This window comes from Papaver somniferum, chromosome 3 (genome assembly GCF_003573695.1).
Source record: "Papaver somniferum cultivar HN1 chromosome 3, ASM357369v1, whole genome shotgun sequence".
In the NCBI taxonomy this organism is placed as follows: domain Eukaryota; kingdom Viridiplantae; phylum Streptophyta; class Magnoliopsida; order Ranunculales; family Papaveraceae; genus Papaver; species Papaver somniferum.
Genome location: NC_039360.1, coordinates 173,974,839 through 173,990,948, shown reverse-complemented (window position 1 = coordinate 173,990,948; position 16,110 = coordinate 173,974,839). Strand labels below are relative to the sequence as shown.

The window sequence follows — 16,110 nt, the reverse complement described above, 5'->3', positions numbered from 1 at the left end:
CCTAAGTCATATGCTTAAGTTGAGAATCCAAGGTGCCTCTCCCGGATGGGCTTCATTGACCCCAAATCTCCATGACTCAGGTTCCGGTGGCGGTGTAGCCTTTCCCTGAATCATGCAATAGGTACCCCCTTATATGACGTACTTTAGGTCTTACATTTGCCTCTTGCGAAATTGTATTCGCGAACTAGGGTGTACGCCATAAAGGTTCGCCTCTTTCTCTTTTGTCATTCTTCTCTGATTATTTTCTGTAAAATTCATTATCTCTGCGAGAGTCTCGCAAATCATTATATTGTATCTGAATTTCGCAATCTCAATTTTGTTGTTCAATCAAATGTATTTTTGAGAATTTTACTTATTGCGAGATTATCGCAACAACTTAATCATTCATACATTTCTTGTTTTTATTACCTTTGCCATCCTCTGCTTCTTTATTACTTCCTTGGTAGTGGTATGTTCATCCTTTTTATTCTGAGCTAGCATTAATTTCGCAACATCTCTTCTCCTTTCTTTTCGATTGTATCCACCATCAACTCTCACTTCTTTGTACTCTTTGATTTTGTGTCGCCAGTTTTCCTTCTTGTTTGCTCTTCCTTCGCAAGATTCTATCTCAGTTTCGTAACATCTCTTTCCTTCAACCCAATCTCCCTTTATGATTCCTACACCATTGGGGTGAGGGAATTTGATGCATTGGTGGAAAGTTGAAGCTACACCTAGAATCCCATGTAGCCAAGGTCGACCAATTAATGCATTGTAGGGTGATTCTACATCAACGACACAGAATGAGATTTCAGAAGATATTCCCTTCAATGGAATTTGCATAGTAACCTCCCCTTTAGGCTTGTTAGCAGTACCATTAAAACCATATATCTTATATGTTGATGGTATAAGATCATCATCTCTTCCACCCATGGTTTTATAAGTATGATAAAATAAGATGTTCACAAAGCTTCCAGTATCGACTAGAATTCTATTGATTGCCCATGAATCTTCAGCTTCATCATTCTCATCTTCTTTCGATTTTGGATTAATTTCTAATTTTATTACCAATGGATTGTCATGCATCTCTTCTTCTTCGGGAATTTCTTCTGTGGCAAAAGAAATGATCTGTTTCTGCCATTCCTATAGTCGCGAGATTTTCGCAATATTCATAATTTCTCTTCCATTATTATCTCTTGCGAACACTCTACTCAAAACATTATCATGAAAATCCTCAATTGTCTTATATGAATGTACAGTAGAGTGACAGAATAGATTTTTTGCTTTTGCACCAACTTCTATGAAGAATGTTTCTTTCTTTTTCATCGTATTTGTGATGTTCTGGCGGTGGTGGTAATGGTTGAGATTGCGGATGCTCTACCAGAAAGTCGTTTAGTTTTCCTTGATCTATCATTGTCAAAATAATTCTCTTTAGTTTCTGTAATCTTTTGTGGTTTGTCCATGAAAATGATGATAAGAACAAAATTCATGACTTCTGTGGTTTGGTGGTGGTTCCGTTCCCATGTTCCATGGTGTTGGTATATTCTCCATCAAAATTATAGCTTCCCATATCTTCTCCACACTTGCCTTTAGAGGTGGCATCTTGATTTCTTCCCATATTACTTTGTGACCTCCTTGCCCTCTATTAAAGTTTGGTCTTTGACCTCCATAAGTTTCTTGAGGTTGATCGAGTCATTGAATCTTGTTATTTCCTCCACGATTGTAGAAATTTCTTTCTCTTTCATACTCTTCTTGATCTCGGCTCCCCATAGCTACCAATTTCTGCTGATTGTTACTTGTCACCTTTTCTTGTTGTACTTACGAAGTATTCGCCACTGTGTTTATTAGATTGGGTAATAAGCTTGCATTCGCTGTTTTTGAGCTGGTGTTCGCAACTGGATATGATTCCATTTCATTTTTGTTTTTCCTCTAAAGCAATGTATTCTTCTTGAAGTTCTCGCAATTCAGTCATTGTAATTGTATTCTTGACTCTGAAAATTTGGACATACAACAGGTTTGTTGCAAACATAGCATTAATAAATGATAATATGAGATATCTCTCATCTACATGGCCAGCCATTTCGCCACACATAGTTCTCCATCTTTTAGTCAAGTGTTTCAAACTTTCGCCAATCCTTTGTTTTAATCCAAACACATCTTGTATACCAGGTCGTGAGGAATTATTACTTATATATGTTCCCAAGAATGTGGTCTGCAAATGATTTAAGGAGTTTATTGTATTCTTTGGTAAACCTTCAAACCATTTTAACGCTTCTCCTGTTAAGCTGGATGCGAAATATTTGCACAATACCGCATCATGATTTTCCCATTGTAACATGCACCTCACATAAGTTTTAATGAGTTGAATTGCACAATTTGTTCCATCGAAAATGCTGGTTAATGCGGGCAAATTGCATTTCGGTGGTATTCCTCCTAATTGTACTTCCCTTGCAAATGGAGTTTTCACAGCTTCTTCTATTGCTTCATCCGATTGTCTTCTACCTACTTCTCCTCTGTTATTTAGCATTCCTCTCATTTCTTCTAATTCTTTAAAGATTTGTTTATTTACATCTGAGTCTTGACCCATTGGTCTCTTTAATTTTGCTTCTCTTCTTCTGCGTTCACGTCTATCTTCTCTTGCGAAATTTTGTATCTCTTCTTCATTATCCTCATCTCGTCTTCTTCTGCGATTCTCTTCCTCATCCCTATCTTGAATTCGCAAATGATTATATCGTTCATTTTCTCCTCCATAATTTTGTTCATTTCTTATCAATTCAATTCGCTGTCTTTCAGCCATTCTCTTTACTCTATCATACTCTTCATTGAGATTATCATTATTCCGGTTTTGTATACGCCTTCTTTCTCGATTGTCATGATTGTTCTGGCGAATTGTCTCCTGAAGCTCTTGTTCTTCCATTTCCGCTCTCAATCTTTCACGTTCGCAAATTAAACGTGATTGTTCAGCATTATGTCTTTCAATTTCTTCTTCAATTGTCTGTTGATTTCTTTGAGTTTCTCTCACATGTAAAATTCTTCTTCCTTTCTCTTGATCTCCTTCGCCCTCTTGGTTATTTTGTCTCTGATTTTGCCCGTTCTCTTGATTTCCTCCAATTTTCCCATCATCAAAAGTTTCATTTTGTGGAATGTAACGATCATCAGTTCTTTCTCTATTTTCGCGATATTCTTCATTAGGATTTGATATTTCTTATTGAATATTGTTTCCAGCATTGATCGTGGGTGAATTTTGCCTCATTTCTCTTCTAGTCGATCTTGAATATGATTTTGTAATACTTCTCGATCTTCTATTCTGCAATCTGATATTCTCCATCCTTAATTCGTGATTTTTCCTTGTTAAATTCGCACGTTCTTCTGCTTCAGCTCTTCTTTCTTCATGTATTCTTCGTCTCAATGTTTCTAATGCTCCAATTTCCTCACTTCCATGAATTATTCCTTCATCTGCTTATTGATTTCTCTCTTCTTGTCTATAATTTCTATTTTGTTGCTCTTCTTCTATTTCTTCTGCTGAATTTGATCGCCAAGTGTGTACGCTCACTCTGTCATAATCTGTATTCCTCTCTTGAACTAGTGTTTGTTGAATTAGCGATTGAATTAGATTTTCTCTATTATTTCTCATTCTAGTACATTCTACCATTTCACTTCTTTCTCTTCCAGCAATTCTTTTGCTTCTTCTAATAGTAGTCGGTTGTTCGGATGTATTTCTTCTTCTAGCCATTTCTTCAATGCTAACAGTATTGCAAGAAATTATGAAAAATTATTAATCAATCACTTTAAATTTTCACAAATCTCAATATCAATATTTAGCTTTTTCTAGAATAATCTTCAACTCCTCCCTGTTTCTAGCGCCATTATGTAGTTGCAGGAAATCCTACACTGCACATATGATTTTATTGTTGATCAACTCACTTTTAGGTTGATATTCTTAATTTTATTGATTAATTTTTGAATGTTCTTACAAGAAAGATAAAGAAGTAAAGAATGATCTCTGCTCTGAACTTTCTCTCTCCTATTTACTTGTTTCTTACTCAAAAAAGATCTCTCTCCTCTTTACAACTCAAATAACTATTTATAAGGAAATACATAATGGATGACAACTAATCTGTCCTTTATTTTCGGATATGGTTTGCGACATCCTCGCAACTTTACAGATGTTAATCTCGCAAACTCTCTAATCTTCACAAGATTATCACATCTTTCTCGTGACCATAGATGAGGTCATTTATTCTATCATTTATGAAGCTGTTCCGCGACGCTATTGTGTTGTACCATTGATAATTTCGCTGAGACATAATTTTTGCGAGATTATGATCCTACACCAACAATATAATTGTGACACCGATAGCTTTTTGTTTCATAGAATAGGTATTGCAATTCAAAAAGGCGTTGGTGCCCAGTTGGTGGCTAGACTACCAACAAATTCTGTATAATTGACTCTTTCTTTTTCAAAATAATAATAATAATATTCATAATAATAATCACTTGTAAAAATAATAAATAATAATATTAGTTGGCGCCCAGATTGTCGCTAGGCTGCCAATTAATCATTTGTAAAAGACTCTGTCATTTGTTTTGCAATAATAATAATAATAATAATAATGGAAGGTAGTGTTAGCTTGCCCCCCTTGTGACACAATCTCAGCTCCCCCTCCCGCTTCGGCACCCTTGGCTAGGTTACCCATGAAGCTCGCTAGTAGGTTAGCACGATAACCTGTTCGATTTATGTAGTAGTATGTCGTTGGAGCTTAGCTTGTTAGGCTTCCAACTAGTTAATGTAATATTCTTTATCCAATAATAAATAATAAAATAAATGCCAACTCTCTGTAAATATAACTTTCAGTTTTATTAATAAATGCCTGAGTGGCTCCCTTTCATAATAATAATAATAATAATAATAATAACATCTCAATATTCACAAAACGGAGGTGTTCTGGCCTAACACAGATCCCCGAAGCTGGAAAAAAGACGTTTTCCCACCTGATATTGGAAGGCCAACAGCTTGAGTCAAACTACTAGGTGGCCCGGTTAGCCTAGGCCTACAGTTGTGCAAAGACATGGTCTCCCAACGAGTCGAGAAGACTGTCCACCTTATGAACATGGTGAAAAAGCTGAAAGACCCCCAGTGCGAGCTATTATTGTTGCGAAACTGTGTAGGAGTCTCTAAATTGTACTTCACAATGCGCACGACAACGCCAGCTGCTGTTGAGCATGCTGCCTCTCACTATGATGACTCCCTGCATCAATACCTCCGGTTGTTAATTACAGCAGATGGCTCTGGTTTTGGCCCACTTCAGTTCCGATTGGCGACGCTTCCTATCAAAGACGGAGGCCTGGGAGTTTACACGATGTCTGACACGTCTAAATATTGCTACCTTGCCTCACAGTTCCAGACGCAGACGGTCCAAAGAACCATATTGCAACAGGTTGCAACTTCAGGACCGAGTGAAACTTCACAGATAGCCCTGCAGACATACAATCAGGTATGTGGAACTCAGTCTCCTCTTCTTAGCTTTGATACTACAGCCCCCCTACCCATGCATTCCATGCATTCGCTGGCTGTAAAATATTTTGAAGCTATCAAGAGACAGATCCCCACAACCTATACCATGTCTGCGAGAGACACTGTGCTTTTGCAGAGTAACAAAGTAAAGCATACACAGGACTACCTACTGGCAATACCCATCAGCGGCTTAAACCAAACAATCAGCCCTCGTCATTTCAGATGCGTCCTCAGCTATCGTTACGGCATCCCCCTGTTCGAAGCAGGAAGTCGTTGTTCTTGTTGCAATAGAGAAATGGACATATACTGTGACCATGCACTACATTGTGCCAGTGAGGTCGGGCTTAAATTCCTCCATGATATTGTACGTGATATCTTTGTCGACATCTGTTTTAGGGCTGGTATTTCGGCAAGGAAAAAAGCGTCACTAGGTCTCTTTTCAGGGACTACCACTTTGCTACCCGCAGATTTGCTGGTGTACAATTGGATCAATGGCAAGGATACCTGTTTCGACATCACCGGTGTGTCTCCTTTCACGAGTGACATTCGTTATTTTGCACCCGGTTAGGCTATTGCAAAGGCTGTCCTTCGCAAACACAACAAGTATCTCGCCACTTGTAAAGCAAATGGATATGAGCTGGGTATTTTAGCTTTCACCACACTAGGTGAACTTGGGGAAGACACTACCATATTCTTAAAGAGATTGAAGAACTGCCTGGCTAATAATGATGCTGGCGAGTCTAGCAACTTTTTCTTTCATAGAATTGGCATTGCAATCCAAAAGGGTGTTGGCGCCCATTTGGTAGCTCGACTACCAACAACATCTGTATGAACATTGGTTATTTTCAATAAAAGCCCTTTGAGGTGTATTTCTCATAAAAAAATAAATAATAATAATAGTAGGGTTGGCTATCCAAAAAGGAGTCGGAGCATAACTTGTTGCCCGACTACCAACCAAATTTGTGTAAATTTTTCCACAATTCTAATATAATAATAATAAGAAGAAGAAGAATAAGAACGGGCTCCTAGCTCAGCTGGTCATCCCCGTTCCCCAAAGTTTAATGCGCTCCAGGAGGTCCCAAGTTCGAGTCCCCAATGGCGTAATATTGCAGGAATTAACATGGAAGGTAGTGTTAGTTTGCCCCCCTTGTGACACAATCTCAGCCCCCCTCCCGCCGTTTCGGCTCCCTTGGCTAGGTTACCCATGAGGCTCGCTGGTAGGTTAGCACAAAAACCTGTTCAATTAATGTAATAGTATGTCGTTGGATCTTAGCTTGTTAGGCTTCCAACTAGTTTCATGTAATAATATCTATCCAAATCCAACATTAGAAATATCTATAAGTTAATAATAATAATAATAATAATGTTAGGCATACATTCAGGTTTGTGGTCTTCATCCTTCTGATTTCAATATTAATACTGTTGCCCCCCATTTCATGAAGTCTCGCTATTTTGCTGTAATCAAGAAGGATTTTCCCATCAACTTTTCGTTATCTGTAAGAGATGCTACACTATGATAATTGAATAAAACTGATCACGCGATGGATTTTCTCAAGGCTATACCCATTCAGGGCTTGAACCAATTTATTGGGCCTCGGCAGTTTCATGCAGTTTTGAGCTACAGATTAGGTATTCCCATTTTTGCAGCTGACAGTTTGTGTCCTTTTTGTAAAAAGGATATGGACATATATGGTGATCATCATGTTCATTATGCCAGCGAGATTGGTGGTAAGTATCTACATGATATGTTACGTGATAAATTTGCAGACATATGTTATAAAGCGAGTGTTGCAGCTCGTAAAGAGGTTCGTATAGGTTTCTTATACGACTCGGTTAAAGCTTTGAGGCCCGCAGATTTGTTGGTTTATAACTGGGATAATGGCAGGGACGTTTGCTATGATGTCACATGTACTTCTCCATTTACTAGTGACCGAACTACTTCCTTTACCCCATGCCAAGTAATTACTGATGTAGTCACTCGCAAGCGCAATAAGTACTTGGACAAGTGCTTAGCACATGGATACGAGTTCGGGGTGTTGGCTTTTACAACATTTGGTGAGTTAGGTGATGATACTTGTGTTTTTTTTTGAGAAGGTTTAGGAACTATCTTGCTAGTCAAAATGCCAATTGTAAAGTAGGAGGGTCTCTTTTTCATAGAATAGGTGTTATTATTCAAAAGGGAGTCGGTGCACAGATTGTTGCTAGGCTACCAACACCCTCGATGTAAAAACTGTCTTTGTAATTTACTTTTTATAATAAAAAAAATAAAAAATAATATGTTGTAGGAATTTAACCCATGGATGTGCGTCCCAATAGTAGCTAGGGCCTTATTCCTATTGTATATAAAGGATGTAACATATACTAACTCTAAGGAATGGAATTCTTCTTCTCTTTGTGTCTCTTTATCTTTCTCATCCACTGCAAAACGTTATCATGCACGATGCTATACCACGGACCTATATCGGATTGATTGATTTTTTTCTCTTTTTCTACGCGGATCAATGTCAAGCTAATATGGAAATCGCTGGAATCAAATCAGATAAGTTGGATCTGTTTTGTCCTATAAATATATATATTTTTTTATTTTCCCTAATTTTTAATTTTATTTTTGACATTTGCCCTGTTTTGTGATTTCAATTTTGGATATATTAAATTTGCGCCGAAAATTGATTGGAATCAAAAAATATTTTGATTTATTTTTGGTACTGTTTATGTACCCACCTTGATTAGTCTCTAATCATCTCTTTGATCTCTTGTTGTTCGTGTTCCGAGGATAAGAAAAGTGGACAACCTCACATGTGAATGAGACAAAATCCGTGAAAGAGAAAAATCACGGGGTTCTGTTATGCTCGGTATTATTTTATGGCTTCTCTTAAATATAGCCCACACTTTTATTAACCATAGTCCAAAAAACTTAAGTTAGAATCAAAAATCTAATTTATCAAACAAGTCTTAATTATTTTTACTAACAATCTATTTCTTCCTCAAAATCAATATATAAACCCTAATTTATTTTCCCTATTATATTACACCCTAATTTATAATTTCTCCCTAAAACCAACAAAACCTAAATTTTTATCTTTCGCTAAGATAATGTTAGTTTTCTTAAATCATAACTACAGTTGATTAAGGTTATATTCTAATTATTCCCTAAAATTTTTTCACAAAAACATCAATCAAAATTTGAAATTACATAAGGTTTTGATTCTTTTTTTTGAAATCAATTTCTAAAACTTTATAAACATAATTATACTATAAAAAATTCTAAAGATGATCTTATTTTTTTTTCTCAATCATGATTAGATAAAGTTAGTATTTTTAAAAATCATCATTTATGTCATAGATCTTACATAAAATTAATTTTGAAAATTATATGATTAATTTTTTTTCTTGATTTAGGGATTCGGTGATGTATTCAACTATTATGGGCTATGTATAAAATATATATGTAATGTCATGGGCTATGTTGAATAACTATAAGGATCCGTTTAAATTGATTAATTACTGATTTTGTGTGGTCTATAGTTAATAAAAGCATGTGCTATATTTAAGAGAAGCCTATTTTATATTTTTTCATTACGGTGGGATCCAGATGTAAGGAGGAAGAAGATGTGCGGAAGATTTTGTTCATTTGTCCTGATGATCCAACCCGGAAACTGTTCACTTTCCCGTGGAGAAAGTAAATCTGGTGGAAAGTGTTTACAACCCGACCCAGCCAGTTCAGTTCCAACCCGACCCAGTTCGGCTCTTGTTCCGGCTCACTGTCCCGGCTCGGCTCACTGTTCCAGCTCGGTTTTGGGTTGTGCACAGTCAAGGCTGTTCCGGTTCTGTCTATATACGGCGAGAACCAAAGTTCGAGGTATGTAACCTAACGTTGGATCTTTACAATTGATTACTTGCTAGGCTTATTTATTTATTTTAAGAATATGTCTAGTTTTGTTTATTTTTGTCTTAAGATAATTCCACGATATATAAATGGTCAATTTAAATTATTATTGCTAATCTCGATCATTAAGAATTTTGAACTTGATGCTATTTTAGTCTCTTGAATATGATATTGGCTATAGTTGGATGGTGTCTTTTATTCAATTGGTTGTACCAACTTCAATGTATTTATTTGGGGTTTAGAAGTACTTGGACCATTATTGTGCACTTGATATTTTTCTATCAAAATTTGAATGTTCCTTGAAATGTATCCACTTGCTCGACTATTAATATGTCAGTTGTTTCAAAACATACGTTCAAATAAAATCACATGTATTCCAATTTTTGTGGAAGCTTCACAAAAGATGATATGAGTCACAAAATTTTCATTTCTCTACTTCATCCATAATACTAACGGACCGGTATATGTTGAAGTATGACAACAAGAGAATTAACTATTTTTAATAATATATTCAACCTAAAGTAAGTGGTTGACATGTGTAGTGAGATTCTCTTGGCCTATTTAGATAAAGAAATTTCTCAAATTAAGCTAAATGTAGCAAAATTGAAAATGGAAAGAACCCTGAAGTGATAAGGTTTAGACGTAATGACTCATGTAAAGCATGTGAAAGGGACATATATATCATGAGACGGAAATGTATTTTTTCCCAGTAGTAATGACACCAAAGTACCGGTATCAGCTGAATATGGGATGAAGCTAAGATATAATTCTAGCTCCCATCATAAATGAAATAGTTGGAAATGCACCTGGTCATAGGTGTTGATATATACAATGTAATGTGTATCATAGTAGCAACCAATTTTCACATCAACTTTAATGGCAACAAGAACTTTGCCTCGCCAATTGACTATTTAATTGAACTATATTATATTTATGCCCTTACAGTGAGAATGGATTTGATTGCATCTATAAATTATTTCTAATGAATGTGGAAGGAAGCATATTCTTAGAAAAATTAATGTGTCAATCTAGTGAATTGTAGATCATTGGAACTTGAATTACTGAATCCTTATTAACCCCAACAATGAAATGATTGGGATTGATTCATAAAGACTTTGACATAACCATAAGGCACATTGGTTGTGACACGATGTTCCGTTTTGAAAGTACTAACACGAGCATCACTTCATTTGAGTGTATAATAAAATGAACTAATAGAATGTGAAGTTATGACATCTATCAAAATCAGAGATTTCTAAAGTTACTAGATTTGTACTGCCTCTCCCCATTATGCTTTAGAGTAAGAAAGCACGTCACACATCTTACAAAGTCTCTCTATAGTGAAACATGATTGAGATCATCCTGTTTTAGCTAGATGCAAATACTAAATACCTCAGTATCCAAAGAAATAAAGTGTTGTTAGTGGACATATACCCATGCAAAATGCGGACCATTCAAGTGATTTATGGATCTGGTGGATGATTCGATGCATTGAATCAGTTATTGTTCATAACAAACAATGTGTTTAATTTTTGTAGAATTCCTAGCATATACTTCACAAAGCAAAGGGCAAAGGCTCACCACCCTTGTTAATGCTATAGAATTTACATCAAAAGGACTTGATGAATATTGCGTGTTTAATAAGATCAATATAGAGTATCTTATATCCAGTGGTCTCGCAAAGGCTACCATCAAAGTTTACAGATGGTGCCTAAGGAATAGGTTATGCGTACTAACCTACCTTTTATTGCAATATTACACGCATCTTTACTTAATTCATTTTTAGACCCCAATATTAGTCAACCTTTCTTCTGCGTACCAGTTGGTAACTGGATTTAAGCCTGACATTCGTGTTCTTACGCATTTTTGGTTGCACTATACATGTGCCATAACGATTCCACATCGTACTATGATGGGTCTTCAAAACTGTTAGTAGTTATGTTGGATATGATTTCCCAACAATTATCCGCATTTTTTTAAAACCTCTGGCAGGAGATCTCTTACCGCTAGATTTGCGGGTTGTCATTTTAATGAGACAAGTTTCCCGTCGTTAGGGGGAGATAAGAAAACATATTTTCTAAGGGAACGACAGGAATTGTCGTGGTGTGTTCCCACTGTGTCTCATATTGATTCTTGTACTCCACAAATGTAAATGTGAAGTAACAAAGAATAATCAATTTTCAGAATGTACATTGATGTCGCTAAAGTGACAAGATCACACATACCGACTGCAAATATTCCTGCAAGGTTAGAAATCCTCAGTATGGGGTACACAATAGACTAAGGTGTTACAACTACACTTGGTGGAAGTGTAGTTGAGGCTGTGGCTCCATAAAGGAAGATGTAGAGACCACCAGGTTCGGTCAATGCTCACCTAGAAAGGAAATATATGAGTAAGGCACAACCTAATTTGTATCATTAATGAAATCATCTCATTTGATTGTCTCTGACTATGTCCATGAATCAATACTGGAGGACGCTCCGAAGTTTTAAATGATTCTAGAGAACAATGAAATCCTGACGGATTATGAGAATGCACATGAGTCAATGGAAGGATCATGCGTGCACAGTGATAATATAATCCATAAATAGTTGCTCCAGAAGTATAGCCCAATGAGATCGAACCATGCTTTATTTTGATTAATTTCAAATAAATAACATATTTGGCCTATACAATCCAGGTAGAACTTGGTTCTTTGACAAATATACAGGTATTTGGTGTGGTAGTGCTAACCAACCAAGTGTAAAGCCTATTGGACATACATGATTAATTTTTCACAAAGCATAATGAGAAGAAATAAGTCTTAAAGTATAAAGACTCGCCTTGTGGCGCAAGGTTTCTCACAAAGCCCTAGAATTGTTCTCTTGTAATGAACTTTATAGTGTTCTGCTACTTAGTTAGCTTGATAATTTCAAAAGGACTTGAAATGCAGCATATGTATGTGGTTGTTACGTGTCTCTGAAAGAACCAAGTGACCGAACATATTTACAAAAGTACTTGATAGACTTTTGTTGCCCAAATCAAATGACTCTAAACTACGGAGTGCGTTTACAGTTAGATAAAACGCTCACTTATAGATTCAAGCAATCATACGGATGTGGTATACCCGTCTAAGTAACTATTTGATTTGGAGCGCATAGACAAGTAAGTTATTTTTCCTTGCGTATTCATAAGAAAGTTCCTGATTTGGAATTGTAGCTATTTATGTTAATGGTACAAACATGATGTGTACTCTTGATGTGATAAGAGACCTTAAAAGCTATTTAAAATCCGAATTTGAGATGAAAAATCTAGGGAAAGCTCGATCGAATATTGAGCTTGTGGTATATTATTCCACCAGTTTGCATATGTCTAAAGTTGTCAGGAAATTTAACAAAGACATGCATCCTGATAGCGCTCCCATGATTAATCGAGGTTCAAATGTAAGTAACCATTTCGTCAAAAGGAATATGACGAAGATGTGTTGGGAGATGAAATTCCCATATCTAATTACAATAGACGTATTGTTGTACTTAGTATAATAATTTACTTGATTAAAGTTTACATCCTCAGGGAACTTGTTAGCTAGATATAGTTGCGCGCCAACGCAACATCATCGGAATGGTAAAGTAAATGTAATCATGTACTTAAAAGTAACCATTGACATAAATTTATTTTATCCCTACAAAGACATTAAAAGGAATGCTAATGAAAGTGCAATCCAAAAGTTGTTGATTATGAAGGAATAATAATCTCTTCTCCAACGAAAGTAATCATACGGAGATATGGTAGATTATTTTCTAGGTTATTACCGATATTCAGTTTCCAAAAGTACATGACTAAAGGAATTGTCTAAAACAACTCTGAAAGTAATCAGGGGGAGATGCCGACATTAGGGGGAGGATCCAAGGATATGATGTCGACATATTTTACTTCGAAATTGAAGTTGTGTTGTACTCTTTTTCCCTTCGATCGGGAATAGTTTTTCCCAAAGGATTTTGTTACTCGACAAGGTTTTTAGCGAGACAATACTAAAAGCATCAAGTATATTGAACATTTAAGACATGAAGATCGCGTTGATATTGTTGAAAATATCTGAATCAAAGAAATAAAACGCGATAGTCTGTTAAGCAACGTAACTTCCAGAATCAACAACAAGGTCTAATAAACATTCAAGTCACCAAAGTAAAGTGTAGTAAACTTCTTCTGACTGCATTAGACTAATGAAAATTATCTGTCATCAGGGGGGAGCATCTAATGGTGTGTTGAACTATTTTCTTTCGCCGAGGTTACTTTTTCCCACAGGATTTGTTACTCGTCAAGGTTTTTAATGAGAAAACAACAAACACCGGGAATGTAATTTCCTAGCTAAGGATATTGTCTTTCCCACGAGGGTTTTCTTCCTTAGAAGTTGTGAAGCAACTAGTCAACTTCAACGGAGCAAAGTGATCATATGCAACATATTACCTTTACTTGCATCTGTCACGTTGTCCTCTTTTCCCGTCGTCAAGGTTTTATCCCATTGGGTTTTTCCTTGTCAAGGTTTTAATGAGGCAACGTATACATATCCAACTATGTTCTAAGTTTACTTATTATCGTACTCTTTTTCTTTAGTTCAGGTTTTGTCCCTCTGGGTTTTTTCTGACGAAGTTTTAACGAGGCAATTAACTTAGACTCGTCGATCTTTGAAGATCGTATTACATGTGATAAACTACATGTAAAATACGAGACAACATGTGAAGTACTACATGTGAAGAGTTGTACCAAGTTTTTGTCCCACTGGGTTTTTCCTTGTTAAAGTTTTAATGAAGCAATTGTCTTAGATACAATAGTCATCAAGAAGAGACTACATCTGAAGACCTGCATCTGAAGCACTGTGTTTGAAGTACTGCATATGAAGTTATATTGGACCGCACAAGGAGGAGTGTTTTAGGGATTTAGCCATGGATGTGCGTCCCAATAGTAGCTAGGGCCTTATTCCTATTGTGTATAAAGGATGTAACATATACTAACTCTAAGGAATGGAATTCTTCTTCTCTTTGTGTCTCTTTATCTTTCCCATCCACTGCAAAATAATAATAATAATATTATAATAATAAGAAAAGGCCCTAGCTCAGCTGGTCATCCCCGTTCCCCAAAGTTTAACGCGTTCCAGGAGGTCCCAGGTTCGAGTCCCCAATGGCGTAATATTACAGGAATTAACATGGAAAGTAGTGTTACTTTGCCCCCCTTGTGACACAATCTCAGCCCCCTCCTGCCGTTTCGGCTCCCTTGACTAGGTTACCCATGAGGCTCGCTGGTAGGTTAGCACAACAACCTGTTCAATTAGTGTAGTAGTATGTCGTTGGAGCTTAGCTTGTTAGGCTTCCAACTAGTTTCATGTAATAATATCTATCCAATAATATATAAGAGTCAAATTATAATAATAAGTAATAATAATAATAATTCACAAAATCCACATATTATCATTTGTTAATAAAATGCCCTGAGTGGCTCAATTCAAAAAAATAAAATAAAATGATAATAATATATGAGATGAGTCCAAAATTGAATTTTAATTACCTCTCTTTTCCACCCCCAATTTTAAGCGATTCACCGTACAAATCATCCCAAGTTACGCCCAATTCCATCTGCATAACCATTGAACAAAATTCATACTTACTCACCAATTCAATAGACAAATCCAGATTCCAGTTTAAGAAATATTCTCAAACATGAAATGGGTAATGATATTGAGATGAATTAGAAATCTTACTTCAGCAAATGTATCGTTAAATGAAATCCTATGACCATCTTTCTCGGTGTCGACAAGAATCACAATCGAAAAGAATAGCCGAGGGAAGAGTTACAGAAGCTGAACAAGTAACACCCTCATGCGTCTTTAATGTAGCTCCTCCCCCTCTTCTGGGTGTAATTATACTTGTCCCACTCAAAGAAGAAGAAAAGCTTCTTCTTTGATAACATGGGATAATGGAGTTCGTAGGGAGATAAGAAATAATGGGAAAATTGGAAATATGTCCAATTTTCACTAATTCTTTTGGGGATCTATCCTATAACGGAGAAAATTAAGGGATCTATCCCATCCATCCAAATACACAGTCAGGGCCGACCTTGAGAAAAATTCAACGAAGGTTGACTTTGTGGCAGCAGCCAACCGGGGCAACAAAATTAAGATATTTGTTAGGGGTGTGATGGTTAAAATAAAAGCAAAACTGGTTTAAAATGTAATTAGAGATAAAAACTGAGACGAATTCGTAAGAAAATAAGGGGCACATTATAAATAAATATTTTACTTAGTAGTCCCACTATAAAAATATAATTAAAAATTCCAGAAACCAACTTTTGTTCAGCCTCAATCGATCTTCTCTGGTCTGTACAGTTCTAAATCCCTATTTCTCCCTCTCTATCACGTCGAACACCATTAATGGCGAGTTAAACTATTACTCATGTAAAATTGATTATTCATTATACAGATACAACAATCATGATACAAATTCAAATTAGTTTTTTTGAGTTTTCTAAAGGCTTTTCTTAAACATAGCCCACGATTTTATTATTGATAGCCCATGAGACTTAGTCAATCGAACTAACCTACAAATAAAATTCGACTTGTTATTGTTATTATCCATAGCCCACGAATTAGTCTTTATACAAGTTGAAGGACGATCCAACTCGTGCTTATTCATTCTTCTTCTTCCATCTTTATTATCCTTTATCACAATCGTATTCTGCTTGAAAGTTTAGCAGCAAGTT

General features: G+C 36.1%; 1 long non-coding RNA gene across 1 annotated transcript in view; it reads right to left on the bottom strand.

Annotated features, from left to right (window-relative positions):
- Window positions 1–15,171, bottom strand: part of LOC113361904 — a 37,349-nt gene extending 22,178 nt beyond the window's left edge. The window contains exons 1-2 of the long non-coding RNA XR_003365406.1: window positions 15,113–15,171; window positions 14,920–14,987 (exon numbers count right to left, since the gene is read on the bottom strand). This is a non-coding gene — a long non-coding RNA (uncharacterized LOC113361904). The remainder of the gene's footprint in view (window positions 1–14,919; window positions 14,988–15,112) is intronic.
- Window positions 15,172–16,110: the final 939 nt, after the last annotated feature.